The following is a 7292-nucleotide window of genomic DNA, read 5'->3' on the forward strand; positions in this document are numbered from 1 at the left end:
AAATTTACCAAGGCTAAATGATGATATTATATCCAGCTTTTTGTCAGACTCAGAATATGGAGGCTAAACTCTGAATTCCTAAACCAGCATATCCAGTGTTATGGCTATTTAGAAACTGATCATCAAACCCTTGTTATGGTAGTGATCAAACCCGTGCCCAGTAGATGCACAATTCTTCTTCTTTTCTTCTTTCTTCTTCTTCTTTTTTTTTTTTTTTAACATTTTTCTTATTTCCAGTAAGAATGGAATTCATTTAATGCCAAAATCATCTTTCAGCCACTTAAAGGTGTTAGGACAGAAAATTAGATATCTATTGTTTAAGGTAGACAAGGTTATTATGAGGTTCTGAAAAACAAAAGTGCTCCGAGGGTACTAAAAATGATAAACACAACTTCTTTACTCTTACACAAAACACGAAGTGAATTCCTGATCAAGAGGAGAAAGAAGATTTAATACTAATGTCCTTGTTAAGAACCAGCAAACTCATAGTTCTTTTACACAAAGATATACAAATCTATGCAATGAAAACATGCGAAATATGTCAAATGTTTCAGGAAAACAAAATCTCTAATGATCTCTCATTTGATACTGCATTTCTTTGCCTTCCTTACTTCAGAGTGCAATTTGAAAAAGGGTAGGAGTACAAACCGAATAACCAAAAATGTCAAAAGCATAAGCATTTTGGAGGTTTTTCTTATTATTTTATTGAACCCCCTGAGATATTAAATAAATGTAAACTATGTATCCCAAATTGTTATTTTATTAGAAGTTCAGTGAATGAAGGGACAGATAAGAGACTAGGGCAGTTCTCTAGTCACACCTTACAGTTTTAACGAAAAAAAAAACCTCCATTACACTTATGGAGTGTCAAGGTGTCAAAGATTATAAAATAGGGGATTTTTTTCCATCACAGTTTACTTTCAACGATATGCAGGATGTACAGAGCACCCTGAAAAGATCTAACTTGCACAGGAGACCAGCACCAGTCTTAAATACAGGGCCTTGGGTAGCAGATCTTCAGTTCTCTGTGTTTTCAGCACACTGCTGGGATATGAGCAAGGGCTCCTGGATGTTGTCTGAGTGGCCACCCACATTTCAGTCTTGCACTGTCATCCTTTGTCGTGTTGCACATTATTCATCTCAAGAAGGTACGATCCACCTAGGAAATGCTTCTGAACTAGAGTAAGCGTGAGGCAGCAAATGCTGTTAACTGCTGCAGGTGTGAGGCAAGGATGTGGATGCAGGCCCTGCTTGCAACAGGTCTTACGATGAATTATGATCTATTCTAAATGATGCATAAAAGGGCACATCGATGAACAGACCTACACGGTCATAGAATAGCACTTTTTGCTGATTTGCTGTACATTCAGCACCACACAAATTATGAACTATCTTGACGAGAAGTTACAAGACTTCAGCAATAAACTTTCTTTTGAAACATGACAAGAATTGGGTGGTTTGAATGAGCTGCACTAGTTGTGAGTGGCTTCATGATGCTTGTGAGGAGCTGTGGTTAAGGCTCAATATGAGAGCAATAGATAAAGACTCATTTTATCTAGAGAAGTGTATTGAAAATGTTCCAGAAGTGGCAGATCATTGCAGGATGCAATACCTATGGTAACAGGATGAGAGCTGGGAGCACATGCTGCCAAAATATTAGAGCTACACAGATTTACTTTTATAGTCAGATAAGCTATGAAAAAAACATTTTTTTTCATGTTTGACTGCTACCCTACGAGACTATCAATTTTTAAGAGAGTTTTATGAAGTTTTGATTCAGGAAAACATAGCTATTCACTTTCTGAGTTTTAAAAAGAAAATAAAAACTACAAGTAAGATAATAAAATTTGTGGTAATAAAGACCCTTAAGGATTTTACAAATGCACTGTGAAGATTCAGGGTCACTTTTGAATGACGTGAAGAGCGAGTCTTCCAGTATGAGCCCTGTTCACATGAGCCACTTGTCCCTTGATCATCATAAAGTGTGATTTTCAAGTTGTTTTGGTTCAGATTACTGGAAATAATTTCTGAGTCCATTCTAAATACCATTGATGAGACAACTGTGGACCTAAGGGTCATTAAAAATTCTCATTCACAAACTCCTACACTCGCCTTTAATCACATATTTAATTCTCATCAAAGCTAATGGGGTTTAAAAACGCCTTCAATCTTTTTGACTTCAATGGAGCTTTAGCATTGCTTTCAATGGTAAATTTGCTTAAATGTTTTTCTTAACTGGGGACTATAACAGCTCTTTCCCCCTGCCTGCAGGATTGGCCTTTAGTTTGTTCCTTTCCTCCAGGCTCCAGCTTCCTCTGGTACTTGGTGTAGGGAGCACTGTGACCTAAATTATCACCTTCGACTCACTTGACTCTGTTGTGAAAGACCTTTCTGCGTTCATGATTTTCTGTTTGATACATTCAGCTAAGCATCTTTAGAAGTATACAAATCAGTAAAATCATAATGTTTTATTTTATCAGATTTTATGAAAAATGGGCATGAGGTTTTTTTACTGTTTTCTTTAAAATGCTTCTTTATATATACAGACATATCTTTTTATATAGAGATAAATGGGTAAAGTAACACTCCAGAATGTTCGTCTTCTCTCAGGTTTGTTTAGTAACCAAAGCATGCGGAGCTGAGGGAGCTCTTGTCTACTTTTGCCAAATCAATTGGCAAAAAAATAAACAAAAAGGACTTTTCTGACTCTTCTATGCTGTATGGAATTTGGTAGTAGTACATAAGTTTACGTGTAGCGAAGAGCTTTGCTAAGCAGTGTGGTTATAAGGGAAGAAAAAGAAAGAAAAAAAGAAAATGGTTTTGTAATCCAAATTTTGTCAAGGCTTTGTATTTAATTGCTTTATGAGTGGAGGTAATAGTCATTGTGCAAGTCCTATGAAGGTAGGAGTTCCTGTGTCTATACTACAGTCTTCTACTACAGGCTGCATTAAAATGTTCAGCTAGTTTTATAGTACTTTAGTGGGGACCAGCTATTCCTCTCACAGTTGTTCATAAATGACCTTTTAGCAAAGAGCAACCTGCAACAAGTTTAGTCCATTGCTGAACGTGCCACTCACATAAATGGCTCTGCTGACTTCTGCTGGCTTCCATCTTTGCTTTGCAGCTGGCAGAAGAAACTCAGAATCTTGAGATATTCATTCGCCATGAATATTTCTCAGGACCTGTCTGTACTTTCACTTGGTGGGCAATTGCTTTGAAAACATGACCCAAGAACCTGAGTCCCATAGGATTCCTTTTTAATTTCCATCCACATTCTCCCTCCCTTAAAAATATACCCTGGTCCAGAAGCTCCAAAACTGACTACAGCCTAGAAATACAGCCCAGAGCACCTTCCTTGGGCTTATATGTATTTTTAATGTGGGAATGCTGAATCTGCGAGTTGAAGTCCTTTCCTTCGGGTAGCAAGGAGACAAATGCTGTGCACTGTTTCTGGCAAGAGCCCAAACCTGGTTTTGTTATTCAGTTCCCAAAATACCTTTTTTTTTTTTTTTTTCTTCTCCCACAGAAGCTGAGGTGAGGAAAGTGTCCCCAAAGCCATCCTCAAAAAAATGTCTTTTCTGCAGGTGTCATGTTCCAGGGTGCTGCAGAAATCACACAATGTACTCTTCAGGAAAGCCTCTTTTCTGAGTAACTTTATAATAGCCTGAAGCAGATCATTTAACACAAAAATGGAACAAGCTTATGCTAGCTGAAGCCTTAGGCTTCGCCAACAGTGGGCCATGGCCACAGAAGAATTTCTGGGTTTGGCCCTCTGAAGGAACCTCCTTCCCATTGTCGGGCCAGTCTGCAAAGAAAGTCTGCTCCCCACCCTGTTAAGTGGGTTCCCAAAGGGAGCATGTGGACTGTGCTGGGGCCACTCTTCTGCTTCAGGCCAACTCCTGCAGTGAAACCAGAATGCCTCCTGCTCTGAAAGGGCTTTGCCATCTATTCTTGCCCAGCAGGTACTTAATTCATCCATTATACAGGCAATTTAGAGGACATTGATCCCCAAAGCATTCCAAGCCAAGGGCTCTCCTCTCCAGCCTCCAAACTTTCTGCAGTGCATATAAAGGCAAAAGGAGGCATGCATATACATATAAAGGCAAAGCTCATTTCCCAGTGTCCACTCTATCTCTTCGAGCTCTCCAGAGGCTATTCCAAGACTGATCACCTGGGAAGACTCCTTCAGCCCTAGGCTAGCCAGTGTAATGGTTTCACTCCTGAGAAAAGAATTTCATGTGGACTAAGATCCTTGCCAAAGGCCAGCTGAGGAGGAGGAGAAGGATGGTGAGGACTAGGAAGACAAAGTACTTTATGGTAGGTGTTGCTTACCACCAGTGGCAGTGGAGTGGAGTGGAACAGAATGGTAGTTATAAGGTGGGATATTTTGTATGTATATAAAAAACGCCGATGTTAGACTTCTCTCTGAGTACTCATGCATGTGGTCTATGAACAGGGCTGATATCTGCTTAAAATTGCTAGTTGTCTATAATAAGCCGCGATTTGTTTTATCTATTTATTTTTATTTTCATTTTTTGGCAGGGAAGGAAGAGAAAACAGGGAACTGTCATGCAACAAAATGAGTCAGATGTACACTCTCATGGGATGTTAGCTAGTGAGGTATAACGTTGATGTCTAAAGCATTTCCAGACTTTCTAGAGTTATCTGAAACTGGCTGACAGGAGATTTTGGTTGACTGTTAACCTCCACTTTCTGCTAGCAATAATAGAGATCAGGATGGAAAAGAGAGGGAAGATGCTGAGTATCTGAGTGAAGGAGCAGGGAGGGAACACAGCAATTATAACTATACAAAGCAGAGACACTTCTGTTAAGGTAGCATGACACCAGCTGTACCCTTTCCCTAGAGAAAAAGCATGTAGGAGCATGCTTTGGAGCAAGGAATATCTCTTTTCACAATCTTTCTCATGTTGGTATGTGTGAGAGGAAGGTGGAAATCCTTCCTGTCCTGCAAGACAGAGAGGCTCAGCAAGTGTGTGAGCAGTGCCCGTGCTGGGGTGCAGATGCGATGAAGGCCATGTAATGCTGCTCTGTGGAGGAGGAGATTCACGGAGGAGATATATGGAAGCTATATCTAGCTCTGAAAGTCCTTGAGATGGAAAGAAGCGAGAGGAGGAAGGGCATCAGGGTTAAGCATTGCATATTTTTACGCTCTTTTTCCTGATCCATGAGCAATCTTTTATGACTGCTCTTGGTCATAGTGGTCTAGGGTGATTGTCGCTACACAGTACACATTATACAAAATAAATGCTGAACATTGATAGCAGAGTGCTCACATTTCCTTCCCTTCTTCTTCCCTTAATTCCTTCCTGCCTTCCTGTCTTCCTGCCTTCTCCTTTCCTTTATGCAGGGATTGAGGGAGAGAGATTAGATAGACAAACAGACAAAGATTAGACAGACTTTTAAAACGGTCAGCAGCTGCTATTTGGAAGAGGGTGGGAAACAAACCCTCCGTTATCACTGGAGTCAGGGATTTCAAAAAGAAAATATTTAAATTTTCTGTTACACCACCTTGGCATCCTTTTGATGAAGACCACAGGCAACAGGAACAAGGTTATGTTCAGTGAAAGATTTTTCTCAGAACAAATCACAGAACAAATCAGTGCTGTTTGTGGAAAGGTCTAGGTTGGTATTCAAACAAACGGTAACACTGTTGTAATCAAGGTAGTCTAAGGATATAGCATGAAGCAATTTCTGAGGAAGAAATAGTAACTTTTGGTAGTCTGACTGATAGAGTTGCAAAAAACATCAGAGCAGTCTTGAGAACAGAAGCCCTGGCCTTGAGTACCCAAGTGCTTCCTTGGGCTTGGAGAGTAGCTACTGCTTTGGACACACAAGCCTTTCTTCAGCTCTAAATGAGGAGCTTTTATCCAAGACAGGGAAAAGGGTTTCTATGCCTCAAAGCTGGCTTGTTTTCTGCAGCTACATTAGCTGGTCTAATACAGGATATTGCGTTTCTCTTGTACATCTTGCGGATCTCAGAGACAAGGTGTCAGGAGATCACGTTACAATCATAGCTTCTGGATACTACGGGATTTGGGGATTTTTCTGCAAACAACTTTTGTACATAGTTCATACTGTGCCTGTATGACTGGGACTATAATAAAGGATGAAGAAAAATGAGAAGGATGAAGAAAAGCTTTCCAGCTGAAGGGGTTAGTGTATTCAGTGGCCAGCCACAGATAGACTGTTGAGAGGAGGGTCTACAGTCATTCTGTGTTGTCTGAAGATTTCTTTTTCCAGAAGTATAATCCAGAAGAATTGAACATTTGCAGGGTGAGAAATTACATGGAGGAATTAAGGGATTTACTCACTAACACACAGAATGGCACGTCCAACCTCACAACAGCTCCATGAGGTTGTCACATGTTGACTTGTATCAGGAACAATGTGGTCAGCAGGACCAGGGAAGTGATCATTCCCCAGTAGTCAGTGCTCATGAGGCTGCACCCCAAATACTGGGTTTCTCACTACAAGAAAGATATGGAGGTGCTGGAGCATGTCCAAAGAAGGACAAGGTCCAATGAAGCTGGTGAAGGGACTGGAGCACAGACCTTACAAGCAGCGTCTGAGGGAGCAGGGGTTATTTAGTCTGGAGAAGAGGAGGCTCAGGGGAGACTTTATCGCTCTCTACAACTATCTGAAAGGAGGTTGTGGTGAGGCAGAGATGAGGTGCTTAGGGACATGGTTTAGCAGGGATGGTGTTGAAGGTTTTACAGTTGGACTCACTGATCTTAAAGGTCTTTTCCAACCATAATGATTCTATGATTCTAAGGTTCTCCATGATGCCTAAGACCAAATTCTAATAAAATATCTGTATCCTTGACTCTCCTGTGGTGTGTTTGATTGTTTTAATCACAGTAGTGATTGTAGCTTGGCCTCATCCAAACTACAGGTTTATAGAGCTGTACTTCTTGTCTTCATTCTGCTAGACAGCAGCCTTGGATATTGGCTTTTCTGTTTCTCACTGACTCACTTTGATGTGGATCCCCCACATCCTGAGTCAGCTATCTAATAAGTCACCTGCTGTGTAAAAGCTGAGTACAGTTCATCCTCCCACTGTATTTTTTAATGAAAATAGTCATGGAAGCTGCTTTAATCAAACACTCAAGGGCATAGCTCATCTCATAACAGGGCCGAAATTACCTAGGTTAAAAAAAAAAAAAAGGAAAAAAAGATTCTCTTGCAGTTCAAATGAAGTCTGATTTAGTTCAGACCATGGGATTCATTTCACTTGACATTACTCATCTAAAATGGAGACATATGATCTAGTC

The sequence above is a fragment of the Tinamus guttatus genome, unplaced genomic scaffold, assembly GCF_059628265.1.
Source record: "Tinamus guttatus ecotype Peru unplaced genomic scaffold, ASM5962826v1 Tinamus_guttatus_pri_ptg000366l, whole genome shotgun sequence".
In the NCBI taxonomy this organism is placed as follows: domain Eukaryota; kingdom Metazoa; phylum Chordata; class Aves; order Tinamiformes; family Tinamidae; genus Tinamus; species Tinamus guttatus.